This window comes from Rattus norvegicus, chromosome 6 (assembly GCF_021556685.1).
Source record: "Rattus norvegicus strain SHRSP/BbbUtx chromosome 6, alternate assembly SHRSP_T2T, whole genome shotgun sequence".
Lineage (NCBI taxonomy): Eukaryota > Metazoa > Chordata > Mammalia > Rodentia > Muridae > Rattus > Rattus norvegicus.
Genome location: NC_141539.1, coordinates 85,796,955 through 85,822,012, shown reverse-complemented (window position 1 = coordinate 85,822,012; position 25,058 = coordinate 85,796,955). Strand labels below are relative to the sequence as shown.

The 25,058-nt window shown below is 39.3% G+C and overlaps 1 protein-coding gene across 2 annotated transcripts in view; it reads right to left on the bottom strand.

Moving 5' to 3' along the window:
- Lrfn5 (leucine rich repeat and fibronectin type III domain containing 5) overlaps window positions 1-22,033 on the bottom strand; it is a 356,747-nt gene extending 334,714 nt beyond the window's left edge. Inside the window, exon 1 of one of the 2 annotated variants that reach the window (XM_087553206.1) lies at window positions 20,811-22,033. The gene's annotated coding sequence lies outside the window, so the exon portion shown is untranslated. 2 annotated transcript variants of the gene reach the window in all.
- Window positions 22,034-25,058: the final 3,025 nt, after the last annotated feature.

The following is a 25,058-nucleotide window of genomic DNA, read 5'->3' as shown; positions in this document are numbered from 1 at the left end:
GACTGAACCTCTGAACATGTGAGGCAGCCCCAATAATTGTTATCTTTTATAAGAATTGCCTTGATCATGGTGTCTCTTCTCAACAATGAAATGCTCATTAAAACAGAAGTTGGTACCAGGGACTGGGGTATTGATGTAGTAGGCCTAACCATGCTTTTGTTTGGAAGGATGTGAACTTTGGGGCTTTGGATTTGGAAAGCAATGGAATGGTTTAAGTACCACCCTAGTAGGAATGCTTAATGGACCATCCTGTTAGGCTTATGGAAGATAGTGGTGCTGAGGGTTATTTAAACAGTGGGGCCCTCTGGATCTAGATGTTTCAGAGGAAAAGAATTTTAGTTTATGGCCTAGAGACTCTTGTGATATTTTGATGAAGAACGTGGCTGCTTTTTGTCCTTTTCCAAAGAGTCTGCCTGTGGTTAAGGTGAAGAGAGTCATCAGATTAATTGTATTGGCAGGTAGTCTCAAATCAACAAAGTTTAGACTCTATGTTGTGGTTTATTCTCATGAATAGTTTTGATTAAACATAGCAAGCCTAGATAGCAAAGCAAACAAACAAATATACAAAACCATATTGCTCAAGGTGTAAAGAGTCACCAGGAAGTTGAATGAAGCTAAATCCTGTGTTCAAGGATATTATATGTAGTCAAGGGAGCAGTGATCTCCGAGCAGGATCCCACCCAACTACACTTATGGATTTGGAGTTGTACAAGGGAGAGTTATATCATGATAGGCTATTATGACTTGGTTATTGTTTTCATTTTGACATAAGGATACATGATTATATGTCAAATTGACAATAGAGAAATTGTGGTATATATTCTAAATTTTCAGCTTGATTAAGATCTAAACTAAAAAGCTTATGTCCACGCATGATTTTACATACCTTTAATTCCTGGAGACAGAGGCTAGCAGATCTCTGAGTTCAAGGTGTGCCTGTATATAGCAAGCTCCAGAAAAAGAAAAGCTTAAATCCAGGTGTGGCGGTACACACCATTAATCCCAGCATTCATGAGACAGAGTCATGGGGATCTCTGAGTTCAAGATCAATTTACAGAGCAAGTTCCAAGGCAGCAAAACTTGGGCAGTGGAAGAGTTGGAAAACAAAAAGCTGGTGGTGATTTAATAATAGAACAAGGAAGGCCATGTTCCAGCTCCAGCAAGCAGCAGATCCTGCTACCTTCATTCATGTGGCCCTGGCTTTAGAGTCAATAATAGGGGGTTACTGGGACATTTTATGGTGATTATCTCCAGCTAAGAAATTAGTGGTGATTAAGAAGAGGTCAGCATTACTGAAGTGAAATCTTTTGGGAAGTATTTCCTGAGAGAACAAAGAAGCTGTGTTCCAGAGGTAGACAAGGTTGTACCTCATGCTGCAGATTGACTTGGTAATGTGTAAGAAGCATCAAAGTCACACTGGTTTGGAAGATATGAAGGAGTCATGCAGAGCAGCTGTGGCTTAGCACTGTGAGAGGCCAGGGAAGGCCATTGGTGAGTGTACAACCTCAGTTGTAAAACTGATGGGGTCAGGCAAAGAATATTTTTAGAAAAATATTCCAATTTATTTATTTTATTAATTGTTAACATTGGCCATCCATTGGGCTTCTATTATTTTTTCTTTATTTGTTTCATAAATATAAGCTAATTTGTATAGTTGATTTTATGATATTACAGTAAAATGTATTCTAAGTGTTTGTATTTATTGATCTCCTCTTCTTCCTGAATGAAAAATGTTGCTGTGACCAAGTGTGCAGATGAAAACATTCCTAATTCCTGTGTCTGAGAAAAGAAAGCTGTGAGCCACAAGCCCAGCAAGAAATGCATTTTATTATGGAAGTCAACATCACCATTAAATCCTAAAATAAATTCAGTGTAAAAACCTTACAGGCCATTTTCCTACACCTCCTACCCGCATTTAATATCTATATAGAGAAAAAGCTTAGAAAACTGAATCCTGCTGGCATTTCAAGGTCTTAGTAATACTTATGGGGAACAGGGCTTGGGCTTTGTGATTGCAGAACTAACCCCATCACAGGCATGCTTGGGAAATATTACAAAAAAAAAGTAAATATGTAAATATCTTTGACACTCTAGCCGGTATGTAAACACATGATGTATATTAGCCTTTCATTATTACTAAGAAAACCACATTTTATTTGATATGTAATACCATCTATGAAGATACACTTGAACTATTTTTATGAATTATTAGATAGGTTATTATGATACATATAAAGCAGGAAAGTTTGAAAACTATAAAAAAAACAAAATTATCACAACCTTCTCATCACAGAGAGAAGCGTTGTCTAATTTTCTGAGTGTTTGTTTCCTATCATAAATATGTATTAATGCATATATGCCTATGAGTAAATATGTAATTTTCCACAAGGAATACATATATTTTGACTATACATTTATTTAAGGAACAGTACCATATTTTTTGGAAATACATTTATTATTAATTAAAAATTCAGATTATTATACAGTTTATAAAGTGTATTTTGCCATTATAAACTTCATCATAATAAATTTTCCTGTGCAACTATATAATAAGATAAATAAGATAAGGTCAAGCTTTGATTTCAAACAAAGATAAATGAAGGTAATGCACACATTCACTATAAAGGGCTGTATGAGATCAGCAACTGTAACAGAACAATGCTTTTTAGTTCATTCATATACCTTGAAATATCCATCTCTTAGTTATGACAAAGGTATAAAAACCAATCTGCAGAATAAAGTCACATGGACCATTTGACGAGCTTGGCGTATGAAATACTTGCTGCACAGATGACGATGGGCTGGCCACCTGAGTTCCATCCTCAGAAGCCACGTAAGGGTACAAAGAGCAGACTGAACCATAAAAAAATTGGTCCTCTGACCTCTGCAGGCCATTTTATATATTATGGATGTGTGTGTGTGTGTGTGTGTGTGTGTGTGTGTGTGTGTGTGTGTATACTGACAACTGATCGCTGGCAATTAATTTATTTTTTATCCAAAGGCTGTGTTTTTTTTTTTTTTTTAATCCATGGTGGCACATGTCTGAAATCCCAGAACTGAAGAGGCTAAGGTAAAAGAATTTTGAGTTCGAAACCTACAATCCAGGTTACCTGCTTGGATTACATAGCAAGACCTTATCAAATATAAAATAGAACATTTAAGAATATACTATCAGAAAAGTAATCAGGTTAAAACTGAGGAAAAGAAAAAACACCAGGTGATAATTATTTTCCAAATAAAATTTTAAACGGATAGAATTAGTAAAACTATGAAACCTATGTGTGAATGGTAAAATAATATAACAAAGGAGATAAGATTCACTGTTTTCATTTGATTATTTAGTTGTTTGGTTGTATGCTTTATTTTTATTTTTGCTTCTTTGTTTTCTCCCTATTGGTATTAGTTTAGTCAGATGCCTTACTCGAATTAGGTTTGGAGCAATGATACAGAATAAGTCTTTGAGAATTCAACCTCTGTTTAAACAAAATATTATATCACTGTAGACTGGTACTGGTTATATTTGGAATAGCTCAGCGTTACCTCAATAAAAAAATGAGTCTTTAATAGCACTTTTTGGAGGCTGTATAAATCATAGGGTGAATGTTTTTCCCAGATTGAAAGAGACAGAGAGGAGAATTGCTATTTTTATTACTTGCTGTGTTCTATTTTTGCTGATAACCTTCCTGCTCAATGTTTCCTCCTCTAAAGAATCTTCTAGAATAGATTATAAATGGTGATATCAATTACAGCATATACTCATTGCTCAGAGTTATGAGCAGTATGTGGTTAGTTTTACTTAAATAATAGCAATGATATTTCTTTAATAGAATTAACTGCAGAAAAGCAAACAGTAACTTAAAATTTAATCCAAATCAATTTAAAAGATTATGAAATATTATATCTAATCTATAGTTAAAAAGTTTGATATCCTAAGTACGTTTATCTAATAAAATATATGCTATATCCGCTATAAAAATGTGGGAGACAATATTTCAAATTTTGAATGTTTGCATTTCAGGACATGGTACCTCAAAATATTTTATATTAACAGGTCGAGGACTCACTTAATTCTTCATGATTTGGGAGCTTACAATTAGTATATAATTGAATGTATTATATTACACTAAACATTGGTAAACTGCATTGCATCATTCTGTTCAGAGGCTACCATAAACTACCATCCTTTGTAAAATATAGATCTGGATTCTTATCATATTTGTTTAATAAATGTAGAATTGTTTGACTAAAAAATAACAGCAAAAATGGGGCTTACACATTTCTTTCTATCTCCTCAATACTCAACTGCACCAAGATGCACAGGCTCAACTGATAAATAATATACAATCTCCTTAAAGATGTGCTAAGTGCAATTAAAATGTAAATTTCATATAAGTGAGACTCTACCAGATAAGGCAACAAAATCAAGGCACCATCACTTTTTATTTCCATGTGCAGTTTGCAGCAATAATAGTAGATATTAAAGCTCTCCTGAACCCACTGAATATGAGTTACACATATAAGAATCTGCATTATGATATAGTTCCATATAATACACTGGTATACTTTATTATTTCTTAGTTATGCCATTTAACAACAAACTAAAACACAAACATTTTTGCTTGCAAACTCACTGCGTGTAATAATTTTAGCTGAATCTTAATTTGTTAACTTATTATTATTATAATTATTATTATTACTATTATTATTATTAAACTACTGCAGGTACTGTGTGCTCTTGGGGTTAAAATAGAAGGCAAAACTCAGCTATACCAAGGCAGGAGTTGTAGAACTCCTCAGCTTCTCCCATCACTATGGTTTGAACTTTCTTTTCCAGAAATTTAATTGCTTGTCCCTGTTCAAACCTTCTGCTTTTGTTACCTATGATCTTAAAATTAAATGATAATAGAAAATTAAGAAGGAACTTGATTTAAAAAAAAGATTCTTCTTTAACCAAAAGTTGTAGGACTGCCAAAAATAAGTTAATCAAAATTAAAATTTTTATGCTGCAGAATCATTAGAAATAAATCATGATAATGAAACAACATTCAAATTATCTTTGTTTTCTAAAAAAGAAAAAGGCCTTATCCAGGGTGTTTCAAATTACGTGTAGGTTAATAGGTTATTTTTTTGTCATTTTTGCTTCTATAATTTTGTTTAAATTTATTTTATAAATAATAAAAGATAGTTATATACACAGCATTTTTCAACTAAGAATTTGTTCATAAACTGTTTATAGTAGGATTATTATAAGCATACTGTTTGTATACATCATATATTTATATTTACTAGACCCTTTCATTAGAGAAAAATATCTGAATGCATATGTGTATGAGTTCATAGCATATGTGCATATATATATATATTTTCAGTGTTCTATAAATAGTGTGTTGGTTTGAATAAGAATGGCCCCATCGACTCATATTGAATGTTTAGGGAGTGGCATTGGGAAGTATGGCCTTGTGGGAGTAGGCATGGCCTTATTGGAAGAAATGTGTCATTACAGTTGGGCATTGGGGTTTCAAAAACCCAGGCTAGGCCCAGTAGCTCTCTTTCTTCCTGCTGCCATTGGATTCAGATGTAGAACTCTTAGCACCTTCATCACCATGTTTGCCTGTGTGCCACCATCCTTCTTGCCATGATGATAATGTACTAAATATCTGAAACTGCAAGACGGCCACCATTTAAATGTTCTCCTTTATAAGAGTTGCCATGGTCATGGTGTCCCTTTACAGCAATAGAATCTCTATCTAACAGAACTAGTTACATGAAGGTTGTGCAGTAACTGGATGAATGATACATAGAGGATAGGTAAGTGAATAGGCTGTTAGTTCACTAACATAGTAAGGCAAAGCAAGGCTTGATGAGTAGTGCAGACGTTAATTAATTTCTTAATGACACTAAACACATATAATTGCACTTGTAATGAAATAAATTTAAACCTACTTACTTCCAAAATTTTACAATAAGACTGGCTTGACAAATGTAAATTTGTGTCTTTGGTAACAAACTATAGACATGATCACTGAAAGTATAGTCTTAATTTGTGTCTCTAAAATAGCAGGTTGTTAGGGAATTTTAGATCAGGCAACAGTTACAAACAAAGCAAAATATTAACATTTGACCAAAGCTTTATTGGCTTTTGTATTTCACTGTAAACAGGAGTGACATTTTATAGACAACAATTCAAAAAAAAGTAAAAAAAAAAAAAGTAGTTTAAAAAAAAAAAAGCAAAGATGGGAAAATAAATGAAAATGGAGGAGGGTGGAAAACTCTAGTTGGAGCACCTTGATTTCTCCAAATTCTGTGATTACAATAACATGCAGGTCATAGAATAAGAGATGAGGAAGAGAGTTTTGGGGATCATTGAAAGGAACTTCTTTAATTTTTCTGGCACCACTCTTCTTCCCTTCCTCTCGTTGTCTTTCTCTTTCTGCCTTTGTATGCTGTGCTGTCATGATGGGAAGCTATCATAGCACAGCATCCCCACCTCAGAGAGGAAGCACCAAGGAGTAAAGCCAGCTTGAAAGACCAATAATTAAAGGATGGGAACTCATGAAATTGGAAAGCTTCTGTAAGGCAAAGAACATTGTCAATAGAACAAATTGGCAATCTAAAGATTGGGGAAAAAATCTTTACTAACCCCACATGCAATAGAGGGCTAATACCCAAAGTGTATAAAGAACCCAAGAAGCCAACCACGAAGAAACCAAATAACCCAATCAAAAAATAGGGTATAGAACTAAACTGAGAATTCACAACAGAAGAGAATCTCCAATGGCTGAGAAGCACTTAAAGAAATGTTCAAAGTCCTCAGTGATCAGAGAAATACAAATCAAAATGACCCTGAGATACTACCTTATACCAATCAGAATATCTAAGATCAAACACTCAGGGGACAGCACCTGTTGGCAAGGATGTGGAGAGAGAGGAACAATCCTCCATTGCTGGTGAGATTGCAAACTGGTACAACCCCTCCGGAAATCAATCTGGAGGTTCCCCAGAAAATTGGAAATAGATCTACCTGAAGAGCCAGCTATCCCACTCTTGGACATATACCCAAAAGATGCCCCACCATGGTTTAGGGACACATGTTCCACTATGTTCATAGCGGCCTTGTTCGTGATAACCAGAAGTTGGAAACAACCCAGATGTCCCACAACAGAAGAATGGATACAGAAAATGTGGTTCATTTACACAATGGAATACTGCTTAGCTATTAAGAACAAGGACATCCTGAGTTTTGCAGCCAGATGGATAGAACTAGAAAATATTCTGAGTGAGGTAACTCAAACCCACAAGGACATGCATGGTACGTACATACTAATAAGTGGATATTAGTCAAAAAAGTACAGAATACAATCCACAGAACTCAAGAAGATTAACAAGCTGAAGGGTCCAAGTGAGGATGCTTCAATCCCCCTTGGAAGGGAGAGGAAAACAATCATAGAATGAAGGAGGGAGGGAGGGACCTGGGTGGGAAAGGAGACAGGGACAGGAAGAGGGGAACATGATCAGGTATTGGGTGGAGAAACAAGACTGAAGTCCTGAGGGCCAGTAGAAAAAAAATGGAAACAGGCAACTTTGGGAGTTACAAGGTAGTAGGACCCTCCAGGATATACCATAGACCTGGGAGGTGAGACACTCTCAGGAATCAAAGACAGGGACCTTAGATGAAATGTTCTACAAAGGGGAGAGGGAACTTGTAGATTCCCACCTCCAGCAGAAAGACAGGGCATCAAGTGGAGGGATGGAGTTGCTGTCCCACTGTCAAAAACTCAAATCCAGAATTCTTCCTGTCTGAAAGAACTGCAGGGACAAAAATGGAAAAGAGCCTGAGGGAATGGAGGTTCAGTGACAGGCCCAAATTGGGATCCAGCTCAAAGGGAGGCCCCAAAGCCTGACATCATCACTGATGCTATAATGTGCTTATTAACTGGAGCCTAGTATGACTATCCTCTGAAAGGCCCAACAATCACCTGAAAGAGTCAAATGCAGATATTTATACCCAACAAATGGACAGAAGCTGTTGATCTCTGCAGTGGAATTAGGAAAAAGCCGGAAGAAGATGAGGAGGAGTAGGACAACCTTATAGTAAGACCAGCAGTCTCAACTAACCTGGACCCCTGAGATTGTTCTGACCCTGAGCTATCAACCAGGCAGTATACACCAGCTGATATAAGGCCTTCAACACATATAGAGCAGAGGACTTGGGTCTTGATCAGTGAGAGAAGATGCCCCAACCCTCAAGAGACTTAAGACCCCAGGGGGTAAGGAGGACTGGTGGGGTAGAGGTGGCATGTTGGGGACATCCTCTTGAAGAGGCAGGGAGGAAATATGGGATGTGGAACAGTTAGAGGTTGGACCAGGTGTAGGGACACTTCTACTTACTATTCTAGCCAAGAAAACTTTTTATGTTTGAAGTCATTTCAAGAAAGCTGACAGTTCTTACTCCAAACATTAGTGACATTTCACAAATGGTATATGAAAAGAGACAAAATAGGAACAACATCAAAAGGTTGTACTGTAAAAAAAAGATTAAAGAAGGAGAAGGAGGAGGAAGAGGAAAAGGAAGAGGAAGAGGAAGAGAAAGAAGAGAAGGAGGAGGAGGAAAAAGAGAAGAAACTGATTCTTGCCTTTCAATGACTTCAGAGCTAAGTCAGGCACTTCCCTAAGACCTTGTCATGGTGAACACCAAGATATTCCACCTCTTATTGGAAAAGCATCAAATGAATTTTTTGTTGATAATGAGTCCTTATTGGCACTAGGCACTGGAAGTGACATCTTATGATGTAAAACTGTGGTTAATCACTCTGGATCCCAACAAGCTTAGATCTACCAACATACTTATCGGCTCATTTTGCACCTTCCTCTGAATTTCTCTTTGTTCATTACATTGTGAATACAGTAAGTTATAAATTTATGTAATCATTTGATTAAAACAGCTTATTAAAAGAATTAATACTTCCAAATGCATCTGATCTGCATGGATTCTTTGCTCCTAAGAACCATCAAGGTCACCTCTACTTACTATTCTAGTCAAGAAAACTTTATGTTTGAAGTTAGTTTGAGAAAGCTGACAGTTCTTATTCCAAACATCAATTCTCCCTTTTCTTTCTTTCTCTCCCTAGTTAAGCAGCCTCTTCCCTTCCTCCCTTCAAATCACTTATCTCCGTTTCTATTGCTCCTTCCCACATCACACCCACACAAAATGATTTCCTTTTACTTCCCTGATTTCCTCAGATACCTAAAGTTACATAGTCAGCTCTAAGATTTGGAGCATATGAAAGGATGGAGGGAAAAAAGGGGGGAGGAGCAAACCATGCTGTTATTTTTTTTTTATTAACTTGAGTATTTCTTATATATATTTCGAGTGTTATTCCCTTTCCCGGTATCCGGGCAAACATCCCCCTCCCCCCTCCCCTTCCTTATGGGTGTTCCCCTCCCAACCCTCCCCCCATATCCGCCCTCCCCCCACCAGTCTAGTTCACTGGGGGTTCTCCCCATAGTTCAATGACCACAATTCTGTGTGTGTGTGTGTGTGTGCGTGCATGCGCATGCATGTGTCTGTGTACATCCACATGTGTGTGTATGTTTGTGTGTGTGTACTACTCAAACTAAAATGTTATAAATATAAGTATATTGATGGTGATTATAAAAGAAAACACGCATTTCTTTGTTTTATAGCATATAACCAAATTTTTATGTTTTATAGCCACCTGCTAAGCCAATATTTTTAAATGCACATGACATCAAAGTGGATGTCAATTCATTTAGCCAACCAGAATATCCAAGGGACATATTTTCCAGCAAGACTGACTGATATATATGTCATTGAAATTCTGCCATTGCTTCAAAATTCCTTCTAATCTCTTTTCTTACCTGAACAAAAATACATCATTGATAATTTTTACTCCATGTTTTTAAAAATAAATGCGAAAAACAATATTTAAAGAAAAAAGATAAAGAGAATTTTTTCTGGAAAATTCAAGAATTAAACATATTGATTTATTAATGTTATATTAGTAAAGAATATGTGCCAAAATTATCTAATCATATGCCTCCTCAGATAGGTATTCCTGCCTTCAATTAAAGACACCACAAGAAAAATAGAGATTTAAAGAGACAAGCATGACAATTAAGTTAGACCAAGTTATTCTAAATTATAGTCCATTTTTAAGAATGATGAAATAACAGAAGTCATTTCCTTAAAATGTTTTGTGTATAAACCTAAGAGGATCAAATCTTCCTCAAAAATTATGACTGTTACTAATGCACTTTGGTTGGGTTTAATGCACTTTGCTCAGGGACCCAACTAAAAGAAGATAACCCTTTGTGGAAACTTCTCACATGCAATCATAAGTGGCTGCTTTAGAATGAAGAAAATGCCATTAATACTGTGCACATTCAGCAACTCTAGGAAATATGTTATACAAGAAGCCTATTTCTGAAAGAACACTTCTGAAAACTTAAAACGGGGAAACATTCTTCCTCAGAAATATATTAATCCACGGACTGAAGGCATTATGCCTACAGGAGACAAATTTTAAGCGAACACTTGTTGAAAAGACTTTTTTTTTCAAAGATGATATTTTTCTTTCCAAAAGACCCACAGTGTCTGAGTAGCAGGTCTGTTACCCAGGGCACGCATCTCAGAAATCAATTTCTACTTTATAATGCAGTGGTTAAAAGTAACACCCATTTTCATTGTTCATGACTTGTCAGTAAATGATTTTGTTTTGACTTAGCTTGCTAGCTGGTTTCTTCTGCTTCCTGAAGTAGAGGTTATTCATGTGACTATAATTACCGAGGATCAATTGTGTCTGGATACCCTCTGGTGGCCTCATAAATGTGCCTGACTATTGATGCTGGATGCCACTTGGGCTACTGTCCCTCAACAGGGGAACATAACTAATGGTTTTCTTTACATATTAGAAATATTTTCCCAGAGGGTGAAAGGGTGAAAAAAGTAGTGTCTTGAGATGATTTGGTTGCTGGAACAGGATCCTTTTGGGTTCTGCCTGAGCCTGGAGCTAACCCTGTTACACAGCTCTCTGTACCCAGATCCTGTGGGGAAAAGAGCTGGATTCTCAAAAGTATGGACAACTTTGAGATCTTAGGTGAGACCACCACTTCTGCTCACATTCCTGACCCAAGAGGAACCCACCTGGAGCCCTCTGAACACAGGAACCTAGGAGTAGTCAGGGACAGGATCCTTCCAGTGTCCACCTGTGCCCAGAGCTAACCTTGGGACACAGCTCTCTGTACTCAGATCCTGCTGGGAGAAAGTCAGTCTCCAGGAATCCTGACACATCTGAGAGCACAGGTAAGACCACCACTTCTGCTCTTGCTCCGGGGGAGGTGATTTGTTTGCAAACTGTTCTCTAGCACTTCTGCTACACTCCGGTTCAGGTCAATACTGATTCAAGAGGAAAGTAAGCAAATGCTCACTAAGATTACAAAGAATTGATGGCTATTTTCATTTCTCCAAGTGAAAAGACACAGATCCCAAAGAAGAACACATAATAGGACTTACTCTAGAGATAATCTTTCTTGAAATTTTCTAGAATTTATGAATAGGCTTTGACAAATTATCATCAGGCACAATGATTCAAGCTAAGTAAACAACTTTATTACTGGACTCTTCTCTAGTTTTGAACCAAAGAGAAAAAAGTTATAGGAATTCAACAATCTCTTAAGATGGCCTTGATAGCCTGCATCAGTCTCAGAGCAAAGGGCACAAGAGGCTCAGGATATGTCTACCCAGAAGCCAGTATTTTAGTGACAGATGTGTATTCTCTAAGTTCCATGTCATGCTAGCAAAGCTAAATTCTCTGATTTATCTATTCTAGGAGTAAGTTAACAGGAAATAATATCTACTGGTGGCATGTGACACATCTGTGACTCTACAATAGCTTGCAAGACCATTTTGGAGATGGGGATTTGCAATTAAATTGGTTTGAAAATATGTTTTAGCATATTTCCATATCTTAAATTCAAGATAAAAATTCCAAAAACTAGAGAATTCTAAATCTTTAATGGATAATCATAAAGTCTTTGATAGGTATACAAATATAAAACTTTGCAGGTTATAAACTGATGTAAGAAGCAAAAGAAATAAAGGTTTTTATGTATACTCAAGATATGGCCTCATCCAAGAATGAGATTCGGAGAACATACATGGAATGACCCTTACCAAGAAGCTATGATAAGAGGCAAGGGGAAATCGTCAGACATAGAAATCATAGCACCTTCCTTAGAATAAGAAGTACTCATCTTTGAATTCTAACCCTCTCATCTATTAGTTATATACTGTGATCACTTAAAATCAAATGCTCTGAGTTTCAGTTTGAGTGTCTTAAAAATTGAGATGCTCATGATGAAGCTGTAGGTCATCAGCTTCATGGAAGAGGACGACAAGACCATGTGATGATGCTGACTGTTCTCAACTACATAATATCTAAGATATCAATGACTCCCTTATAAGATATATGACCTCAACGAGTATGTGTTGCCTCAGAGGAAGTCTTAAGACTTTTACTCAGCCTGGGGCTCTCATATCCAACAATTGTGCTATTTTATTAGGAAATTGTTATTTGTAAGTTAAAACATGAAACAGATGGACAGAAAATACACATATATAGGTGCAAAACTAATTAAATTAAAATCATGTAGTTCAGACAGAAGGAAAAGAAGAAGAGTTAGTGTCACTTGCTTGGAGCATGCAATGGACTGCCCCTAAGGACCCTTTGCAGTCACAGGCATATGCAGTGGTGAGAAGGAGGCATTGCGAATAGATTAGCTATATGTACATTTGATGTGTCAATTTTGACAACTGCTTGCATACATATTATAAACAAAATCTTTTTTAGAATAAAAGAGTAGCATACAAAATTATAGTCCATAGTCAATATCTCTTCAGGGATATTAGGAAAAGGGAAATTCACTATCACTTCCTGTTCCAATTTCTCTCACCTTGTTAGAAAAGAGTTCATAGCATAAGGAAGCATAAGAGGCTGCTTGGAGCCCAGTTGGTGATTTTCTTTTTAAAAAGACTATGCAAACAATTAATATTATAGAAATAAACCATCTAGGTCTGTAAGTAAATTGAAAGGCAGTTATGGGATTATCAACAGTATTATTTGTGGGGTTTTTTGTTTGTTTGTTTTTTGATTTTTCTGAAAGACAGCTTGCTGCTTCTATACACTGAATCTTTCTCAGAATAGCATCTACACCATTTTGACTTGTATCTTAAGGGGACCGTGGTTGAGAGTTTCTATGCATGTACCAGGTGACAAATAAATAATCATCAAAGAGTATAAATAACATGATTATAATCATAGTTGTTTATACCGCAAAATCCCTGATACATCCAGCTAAACCATTTAAGAGTGAGTAATATTCATTTCCTTTCTTACCTGTTTCAGTGTTTTGTATGGTGCTCATAAAGAACACAATATCTATGGCATATGGTAAGAAATATTTAAGTAACCTGATCACTTTGAGTAAAGAATGTAATAGGAATATTGTAAAAGCAATATCAGACACTTTATTAGACTCTAAACTTTGAAGCAGAAATAAATTTCATCTCATCATTGCCTTAAAGGTATGTATTAGGGACTCTAAGGCTCTATTCAAGTTCAGGTGGAGAGAAGGCACATGAGTGAAAACTTGGATTTTCTTTACTCTGTGTCCCAAAAGTAGAAATGATGACTACACTAAAATCTGTTTTGGTTGTTGGCATTGATTCTATGCTTCAATGACATGTGGAGCAAACAAACCAGAATCTGTCAAAAAAGTCTGTTCAAACTAATGATGCTGAACGTTACTGAGCACAAAATGTAAAAATGTTAAAAGCAATAAAATAACATGTCTCTAACTCGTGTGTGTATAAGCAAAAAAAAATTATGGAGTGATGATCTGAAGCAATTCACTTCTAATGCTCCATGTCCCAGTATCAGGAACAATGCTGTCCACAGGATATGATACCTTCCCCTATGCTAAAAATAAGAAAGCACAGGATGCTGAAAGCATGACATGATGACATACTTAATAGAAATATAGAATAATCATGCTCAATAAAGTGAGTTTGAAGTTACTAAAGATTGGTCAAAGTGAAACTTGGCAGAGAAGCTAGAAAGAGAATATAAGGTTGAGAACATGTCAAGAAAACTTAGAAGTTTCTTAATTCCATGTCCATCAGGAGTCAAAACATATTTCAAGGGTAGGTCATGTGTTGACAGGGGGGTAGTTCATACCTCCTAAGATTTCCTAAACCAGAGCAAATCCCCTATTTCGCAGTTTCTTCTTGGCCTCTGAGTACACTGACCTTGCTTCCTCTGGTCACTGTAACCTCAGTTTTTTGTTCCAATTATAGGACTTAAAGCCTACCGATCCTTAGGCTCATGACAGCTAAGGTAGAGAATATCACAATCACAGGGAAGACACCCAAGTTCCCCATATCATCCTGATCACCCTGAAGCTGTGAGATAGTTCTAGCCTACAATCATAAAAACCCATTTTATAAGTGAGGAAAGTAAGGGGGAAAGGCTCTTAGTTTCAGTTGCACAAAGTTAAACATAAATTACAAAAATTCAAATATAATTTGATAACCATGGCATAAAACCAATCCCTCCAAAACACAGCTATGATTTTCCAATCTTTCTTTTCATATCTACTACAAAATATACATTAAAACAGGACCAAAATATGAGTTAATAAATGTATCTCAAACTTAATGTGATTATTTCTTTCCTGTTATTAGAAAATATGTTCAAAATGTCACGGTGAACTTCATGTCTCCCATAATTCCTATAAATAGCATGACAATTTCAATTTTAAATTAGATATATTTTATTGAGTGGGACATAGTAAATTAAAAGATCTGTGACTCTTAATTTTATCATGTCTTCATGCATATGACTATGTCATCACCTATAACAAAGCATGAGTGTTGATGTATAAACTATAAGCAATGAATGTTGTATATGCATACTTGCAGACAAAACACATATAAAATATAAGTAAATCAAATATAAAATCTAAAGTTTGCTGTATTGTGTGAAAACAAAACATTCAATATTTTAAACAAAATTATTTCAGAAGTAATATGACTTATTTTTATGATACAGAAATATTTTCACTTTCATTTCATAAAAATTTTACTATTATTTTTATGTTTACTAGTAATATAAATCAATGATTTGATATTTGCCAATGCCCAGAAATCTTGGGCTAATAAAATTCGGGGGTATAGTATGATTTCTCCCCTTTTACATGGTATGATTAAAGCTCCCAGTTCTTTTAATATTGCTTCAATGAATACATTTTCTTTGTTTTTTCAAATAGAACAGATGTATTATATTGTTAAAACTTGTTTTTAATAAAAATAATTTTAAAAAATCAAGTGAGAAAATTACTTCACTCCAAACAACAGAAGAAGGGAAGAGTTCATCTTCATGTAGTAAATATGCTTCCAGTAATAAATCACTTTAATGTGAATAGCCTATAATTTTGGAAGTGATGTTACTGAGGTCCAGGAAAACCTATTTCAAAACAGCAAATGAGGCTGGGGGTGAGCTCAGCAGGAGACTCTGTGCTTAGCAAGAGGAAAGCCCTTCTTTGATTTGGAGAAGTCAGAAGAGAATGCCCTCTAGAGAATAAATATAATGTTCTTTCCTGGGCTGTTAGCACTTCTTAAATGGAGCTGAAAAGAGCAAGGCAAGTGGGTTAAGATAAGCAGTGTTGTTTGGCTTCTGTCCCTGTTCAAATTAAACATACTACTTTTGATTGAGAATGTCTTAAAGTCTTATTTTTTTTCAAACTTTTCCTAAGAATTAAGAAAGTTTTCCCAACATTTGCTCAAAGCACTCTTAACTTTAATCATTTCTTACTATATCCTTTCTAGGGCCTTTTCTGTAGTAAAATGTAAAAATAGATTCAATTTTCTTTCCAAATCCTGCAATCATGATTCATAGGAACTGTAACACTAATTCTAAGAAACTAAGGAACTCCATTGAAAGTGTTTGCAATACATTATATAACTTACTTACTTACTTATTTATACCAAGAACATTGAAAAAGAGTTTAAGACACAATATGTGATGTATTTCTACTTTCTAGAAAGGAAGAAATTGGTCATTTGGCATTTTCCTATGTAACCTTGGCAATTATTGTGTATCAAGGTAGTTTCCCACCTAACCTTGTAGGTTAAGAATTTTAAACTGTCAAAGTCAATTTCAGATAAATATTATACATACTTTATATTGCTTAAATACTAAAGCCTGTTCATGCACTATACTTGGCCTCAGTGCGCTGATAGTACATTTATTATAATCATGTAATTACATTGTAATTTTCTATCACTTGTTACCTATCATTCGTAATTACTGTTAAATTGCCATATAGCTTGGGGAAAAGCCTTTCATCAGAGCAGTGTCTGCCAGGATATCATGAATTAAAAAAAATATAATTGCTTTAAATTTAGCACTAACTATTTCTGAATAAGATTCTATTTCCTCTTTATTTATTGAGTATTTCATAATACTGCATAATTTAGGGTGATGGAGTATAGTTAAAGGAATGGTTTAACCGTAGGTAAAACACTTTCTATACTTATAAATATAATACCTTATTAACAGCCCCATGCATACACCACGGGATCTATAAGGTATACTTCCTTAGGTTCTAAGATTGAAGGAAGGCAAACAAATGAGGTTATGATCTATAGAAACTGAGTCACTGGATCCATTCTCAAAAGTTAACTGTGTACATGGATCACGGAAATGATTTAGCAAAATATATTGGTGGTATATCTTAGAGAACACACTCACATGGGTTAGACCTGCATCTTACTCTTTACTCTTCCATGAACCATAAAGTTTAGAACTGTTTATGGTACAATAAAGAAAGCAGAAGAAAAGAAAAACCTGAAAAAATACCAGGATGTTTAATCTCTGAATAAACCAAATCATTAAAACAAGAAAAACAGGTTTGCCAGTTTATTCTTTAGAAAATTTCAAGTGAGTTTTCTGCTTCCTCTTACTTCAGTATTAAAAAAAAAAATGCTTTCAATGCATTTGAATAAAGAAAGGGGTGGTTGCTGCACAATAGTATCACTGAAAGAAATGAACACTGTTAGATAGCTCCAAGTATCTCATCCTTACCATATAACAGCACAGCAAGAGAGTCAGCAGAAAGCTTGGTCCTAATTTCACTAGCTAGAAAACTCAGCAAAACTACTAAGCCAAAAGTGCTTCAAGCAGCAGTGCACTGGCTTAACAGGACAAAGGGAAATGATGTCCCTTCAGGAAAGATGGGGGTGGGTGTAACATGAGACTGTGCTTAAATACCAGTGACACAAGAAGATAACATTTCAACACCAAGAATCTACTGAATGGCACGAGAGAAAGAAAAAAGGAAGGAATAAGAAGGGTGGGGCATTCTCTTTCAGATACCTTCTTCTCTTCTATTTCTCTAGAGGTAGAGGAAAGGAATTACTTTTGACTGATATCAATGTGAGGCATAAATAGATGAACTTTTTCCCTAAACAAACCCATACAGGAGTGTCACATCAAAACTAAAATGTGTAAGAATGCTTCTGCATGCATTACATTTTCCAAAGAGGTTTGCAAATCACAGAGTACAGGTTTTGTTCAAGGTCATTCTTTTTTAAAAGAGAAAGGGGAAATTGCTGAAAGGAATTCATCTAGAAGATGAAATTCAGTGCCAACTCCTTTCAAGCTGACTCTCTGCTTCTTCAGGTATCTGTGTGCTCCATATTCCCATTTCTTTTCTATTAGGAATGACTTAAAAATGATTGGTAAAGTAGGAGTTCCTGGCTGGGAAACTTGCTGTCAGTATCTTAACCCACCAATGATCCAGAACAGCTCTGCCTAGGGATAATGTCTAACAAGGGGGAATAGAAAAACCTTAGCTAACATTAACCTTCCTTCTTTCCTCCCTTCCAGGCTTCTTTTCTCCCTTCCTTCCTTCCTTCCTTCCTTCCTTCCTTCCTTCCTTCCTTCCTCCCATCCTTTCTTCCCTCTTACCTACCTTTCTTCTTTCCTTCCTTTCTTTATTCTTTCACCCTGTTAGGAGCTCTATTTCCTCATAACATTTAACCTAACTGAAGTCCTGCAAGGGAATGACCTTTGTAAACCACAATATTTGTCTGAGCTCCTGAGCATGTAAAACCTGGTTTACAGATGTGTCTGCCTTCCCTGAGGAATGTGTGGATAAAGATAAGAACTGACTTGCAAAAGATGAAACTTAAAGTGAGAAAAGGCCGAAGAGACATGGAACACAGGTGGGAAAATATGTATTTTTTTAAGTACCAACATCCTTCACCAAAAATTTTATTTCTGGTTATCCTCATATATGTGGTTTGCTTGCAAATTATTGTGCTGCTGATATTCCACACAAACTTAGGACAAAAAAAAAAAAAAAGGCCTCACTCTGATGTTTATCATTTAAGGCAACCTTTTATGTAGGATTTTTTTTTGAATGATAGAAGATTTCAAATAAATTCATTAAAAAAGAAAGATATTTGAGGTTAAATTCTCTTTAATTCCTACAAATCCTCTTCTATTTAGTGATTTTTTTTTCTCTACACATTTTTGAATCTGGGCAATGATACTTTTTTTCTTCCTCATTAGACCTCAGGCAGTAGAGTGTGGATTGTCTTACTGTCTGAGTTGACTTAGCCTCTATATCCTTGAAGTTATACATCAAAGCTGTATGAAGAGTGGCTCTCCTAGACTTCAAGTTGGAAGCGCAAGATTAGTTGATTGTATTTGCTACAATTGAAGGGGAAACCCAAGGCAAATGACCTCGTGTAATTTGAAAGAGCAGGAGAAGAGAAAGAAGGAATAGGTATGTAGGAAATACACATTTAGCTTGAAGGTTTCAAGCCTGATAAATCATGCAATGTTTGAATGTCAATTTTTGTAGCCGGCTTTCATTACAGGGTCTTGAATATTCATATGTAGTGAGGAGTGAAGGGGGAGGCTCTAGTCATAATAGATGCTCAAACTCCACTGCCCTACTCATCTCTAATCTCCCTTCCTTCAGACCTGGGCAGCCACCCCAGGCACAATGAGCCCCACTGTCTGCGGGGATGCTTGCTGAGCTCTCCAGCCCCGCCCTATGTAGTGTCAAAGCAGACCTGCCAGCTGCAGTGGTAAAGCCCAGCCCCCAAAGCCCGCTGCATACACGGCCTTGTAGCACCACCACCCTGCAAGGGCTGCAGCAGCAGCAATTCTAGACTCCAAAGCCGGAGTTGGGATGTCAGCGCAGAGACAACTAGAGCAGCTACACGTTAGCTTGTAATCTGCAAATGCCATCATATGAATATCTACAGAAATGAAGGGGATGGAAGACAGCTAGGTAGTCTCCCTGCACTTCCTAGGTAGCTTTAACAAACAGAAGACACCACCCCACACTCAGCCCCACCTTCATAGTTCCGTCCCTGTCTCTGCCTCCTTGAGCAATGAACCACGGACCCACCAAGCCTCTGTGGAGTGCTGCCAGTTCTGAAGGCGGGAGAAAAAAAAAAAACCAGCACTCCTCAGCTGAAAAATTCAGACCTTCTTCACTATGGAATTGAGCACTGAGTAGACTACTTTGGAAGTAGCTTCATGTTGTTAATTCAAGGGCCCTCGCGAAGGAAGTGAAATTTTCTGTAGGGAACAGGCAACGGTGGTGGTAGAAGATGGAGAGAACAAGATGCATCCAGAAGGGGTTTGGAAGTTAACTAAATTTGTTCTGCCTCCTCAAGTGAAGGCAATCTCCATGTTCACATATCAGATCCGGTATGTTAATTAGGCAGTCGCAAATCCAACCTGTTTTTAAATCAGAGCAGTAGATGGAATGTTCAAAATACCTATTGTACACAAACAACATACACTGGGACACAAGCCTGTGTCCGCCTCGGAGATAAAGCAGGTGGGGCCAGGGCTGATGTTGTCACTGGGCTGGGGCTGGATCTGGGGCTGGGTGGTGGCTATTGGTTTTTGGCCTCCTTCTCCTAGACATATAAAAAACGACCTCTTTCATGGATCTATTCTGCTACATCAAATCAAAGCCTGGCAGTTAAACACCTAGTCACAACACACACACACACACACACACACACACACACACACACACACACACACACAGAGGACAATGAATTCCTTTTCATGCTAAGCAAGTCCCAAGAAAACTCCATTTCACATCAAAGTCTCCAGATGCTTAATTCACAACTACTAAAAAGATCTGGGAAGATTGTGCACAACAAGGGGAGGAAAACAACCAGGTACGGGAGGTAAAAGGGTTCCAGGGAGGGAAAAAAAAGATCTTTGATATATGTGGGGGGAGGGGAAACAAACCGCGATCTCACTTCAGTTTCTGGAGGGTTGACTACCAAATGGTCCGCAGCAACCATAGCCTGAAGGAAACGTGAACCGTTCATCCCTGGCACCTTCAGACCGGTTCAACAAGCCTGGCCCTTTTCAAAAACTATCCTCAGGCTTGATGTATTCACACACACACACACACACACACACACACACACACACACACACACACACACACACACACACACATATATAGCGAGAAATAGATTTCACTACCACAGTAAGTGCCCACATATAGACTTACATTTTATGTACCAAAAACTGCATACCCCCCTCACTGAGCAAGCGCCCTTGGATACCCAGCCCTTTCTAATGATTTTCAAAACATTAATAAGTAAAGTAGCCTGCAATGCAGATAGGCTGCTAGAAACAAGACCTTAAGGAAAGTGGGTGAGGCAAGTAGTCCTTCATTGTTACCTGGTGCCTCTAGGGGGAAAGACGGTCATAGGAAGACTTTCTGCCGGCAGGTAAGATCCAGGCAAGGTGGCTCCAGGTGGCTTTCACAGTCGTACTGGGGTCTTGCTCATCACTTCGCTGCCCTTTGCCATTGCTCAGCACCCGCATCCTAGGGAGTCAGAGAGGTGGCTCCTGCCCCTGCCGTCGCTGCTCGCAGGTCGCGCTGGGTGGGGAATCAGCGCAAATCGCCCCATGAAACCGGTGGCTCCGCGCCCGGGGAGCGGGCAGAGAAGCAGGGCGGCCGCGCACACACAGAGACACGCTCACACACACTCACACATTCTCAGCCTGGCGCGCGCGCACTCACACTTGCACAAGCACTCCCAGAACCGCACCGGGAGGAAGAAACAGTACTGGTCCCACTCAAGATCCGGTCCGGAAGCCCACCAGCCCACCGGCAAAGAGAGCAGTCGCTTTCTCACATAGCCCCTTGACCACGTTTCCTTCAAGTTCTCCTGCAGTCAAATCCTTGGAATTCAAAAGCTGGTGACATTTCGCTGGGGAGTAAGGGAGTCCTGAAAGGGCTATGGAAGCGTCGGGGATTCGTTAAGCAGTTTGAAAAGCAATCCTCATTACCTTGTTTGTACAGTAAACCAGCTCGGAGTGCTGAAGTTTGGCTTCAAAGGTTGTGGACAGACACATTCATATTCCTCGGACCAAAACAGGAAAGTGAAGATGCAGGAAAATAATACAGCTGCAAGTCCCTCTCTTGACCTTGTGATGTACCTGGAAGCTGGTTAATACAGCCACTTTCCAAGCCTCTGGTTTAAGTGATCCATACACCTGGGTTCATAGCCCATCATCTTCCCAGACTCCAGCCAGGAAAACCGGTCTGGGTGTCCTCCAAGCTCTGGGAGAACCTGGGCATGGAGGGGCATCTCTGAGTTAACACGTTTGCTTCTGGGCAGTTGGAAAAAAGACTGTGAAATGCATCGGATAGGCGCGCGCACATACACAGGCGCACAAACACACGCATACACACAGGCAGCCAGCTGGAAAGAGGCTTACAAAACACTAGAGAAACATCAAGATGACTTGAAAAGGTGGAAAACCTCCAGATTCGTGCCGGAAAACTGAAGGGTCAGCCGGGAGATTCCAAAAGTCTTCTCAGGTCTTTCACTATTCATATTTTTATTCCTCCCCCTTTCTATTTCTCCTTTCCAGAATGTTTCATGGATCTGCCCCACCCCCGTCGAGTTGCGCCTTTTTTTCTAAGATAAGCGACCACACAACATGAATTACATGGGTGCGTTGTGTTCACAGCTCCACAAAGTCCAGAATCCTAAGGACCAGCTACTGAGAAGCCATTCATATCTCACATCTTAAAGGGAAGAAGAAAAGCACGCAGGCGAACACACACACTCACACACACACACACACACACACACACACACGCACACACACAGCACACCACACACACACACACACACACACACACACACACACACACACACACACACACACACACAAACGGGGTTCTGGTGGCTCTGCACGGGCTCACCGCCTCCCTGCGCCGCTGCACAGAGCGCGGTGGGCTCCCCTCCCGCTGGCTGGCTGATGCCCTGGGACGAGTCCTCAGCTCAGGCTCGAGGCGGGAAGCTGCAATCCGATCTGGCAGCCGCCGCCCCGGCAGGCCTGGGAGAGCCGCTCCCCAGCGCGGTGCGTGCAGTCAACGCCAGCCCAGAGGAGCTGCGCTCCGCGCTGCAGCATGGAGGCAGCGGTGGCGGCGGCGGCGGCGGGCGCGCGGCCGAGAGCCGGTCCCTAGCTGCAGTGACGAGAACGGCCGCACCTCCCAGAACCCTAGAAACAGGAGACACCCCAAGCCCCTGGCCGCTATACTCTCGGCCTTTGAGACTCCGGGCTGGATGTGTTCAGGGAACCGATTTACCGCTGGCGCAAAGAGAAAGAGAGCGCTGTGCCTGCAAATCCCTAAGCAGAGGAGGCGCGGGGGCGTTGCAGGAAGGGGGAGGGGAGGCGGTGGAAAACCCGAAGGGAGAAGGCGAACTTCAGGGGCATCTCTCTGTTGGAAACCAACTGCCCGATCTAGTTGTCCACTGACCGGTGGTTAAGGGAATAATAATTTAAATAAATAAAAAAAGGTGTCATCCGGTCAGACTGCGGCTGCTAATGGCAGTGTGAAAAGTGATTAGCTCTAACCTGGCGGAAAGAATCCCAGCCTGAGAGCTTCTGGCTGAAACTCCCAGACACCCGAGGACGGTTTCCAGTGTTCCCTAGTCGATGGGGGGAGTGATTTGCTTATGAATCAGATGAAATCAGATTACAAAAAAAAAATTTACTTTTGGGAATCAGTGCAGTACCGGGCGTAAAGAAGTAATGAAGCTAATCACATTTTAGTGTACAGAGCTTAACAAGACCGGTAGTCGGCAGAAAGCAGTCCTGGCCACCGAGGTCACCTGCACTGGGGAAGGATGTGGAGCTGTAGAGAGGTGTGGTACAGAGGAAAGCAGAAAAGCTTCTTGTGGAGACATTCCGCAGGGCCTTTCCTGGCTTCACTCTTGGAATTCTGCCACGATTCCTAATTAATCCTCAAACTCAGACCCCAGCAAAGCTTACAGAAACCCCCTGAAGACAGTCATTAAAGAAAAGGCTTCCTTTGGTCTGTGGACTGGTCAGAACCCAGTCCTTTCAGGATAGAGTTGATGAGCACTTGATCTTTGGTTTCTGTGCCTCCCTCTCAGTTCAGACAACAATCTGAACCAAACCAGAGTGGAAGATCTGGGAGTGGAGGGAGGGGGCGGGGCGGGATGCTGGCTGCCAAGGAGTCCTTTCTTGCCTACTTAGTAAAGACTGGCACCATACTGTTGTTCCTCCCAGGACAGGATGCTCTGGAATTTTGCTTCCAGTAGAACCTGAGGCTTTACAGCTGCCTTGTGAATTCACACGGGCATGCACATTTAGGCACACCCACGGGCCCTATCCAAGTGCGCGCACCGGCACCCACGCATAATCAAGACCCACACAGCTGCCTCTTTGAGAGATGAACTCAGTCTGGAGTACTTTAAGTGGTAACTGCTCCAGTTTTCTCTTCTCTGGCTCCCCTCTTTGCTTCCCGACCAGGTTCCATCCAGATTTACCCCTGGGTGGTCATCTCTGGGTTTAGCAATCGGAGCTACTCTCTGGTTACTTGATTTTGGACGAACAGGTCTGGGGCTGCGATTCCCGCCGCACAGTCTCCATCCATTTCAGCCACACTGGCTGGGTCTCCCGGTTCCAGTGTAGTCTCCAGCGTTATACTGCAGAGCTGGAAGCAAGTTCGCCTGAACATCTCTCTTAACAGCCAGGAACTGACCAGTAAGATTCCATACAAATGTGCAAAAGGATTCTGGAGGAAGAATACTTCAGCTGACATCCCGAAGTTCTGGAAAGTCTCCACTAAAATCGTGAGTGTTTCCCCGGTGGGCTTCTAGTCATGGAAATGGATAACCAAGTATTCCAAGAAATCCCAAGGGAGAGCATTCACCTAACAGAGGAGGGCACTTCTGAAGGCACAGGAGAGAAAGTGCTGCTTTCTGGCTTCCCTTTTAACTTTGCAGCTTCCAGGACTTCCGAGCTGGTGGTGAAGTCGTCCTAGCTTGGACTCCAGGAAGATCCAAATGAGCACTTCCAAGTACTTTAGGACGTGGGGGTTACTCCTTTTGCCTTCGGGACTGTCCCACTTGCGGTCCTGCTTAGCTGAAAGTACTAAAAGTCTCCGAAATAAGTATTTGCTGTTCACCAAAGTGAACGAAGTATATATCCAAATACTGAATCAGAATCCAAAAGACCTTTGCCTATCTGGATGCAATAACTTTTTTTCCTCTTTTGTTTACATTTTATACCCGGGCTGAGGTGAGAAAAAGGCTCATCACCAATTGGGCCAATTGAAGATGCTAACAGATGGGAATGAGACAAAATTCAAATTTCACCTTGGGGTGCCTTTTATTAAACTCGTTTAGTGGTGGGAAAGATTTCACGGCCTTTGGGCTGAAATGGGGGAGTGGTGCACAGCATCTACTGTTCTTTCCAAGTATCATACTTCCCAGACCGAAATGCCCTTTAATTTCAGGCTCCTATTCACTGTGCTTCGTGGAAAGTGTGTGCCCCCCTCAGCCCCACTCCTTATCCCCTTCTAAAAAATTGTCTGCTAAGGTGAGAAGCTTTCATTCTGGCTGTGTGTGCTGTTTGTGTACTTTGCAAGCTAATTGGAGA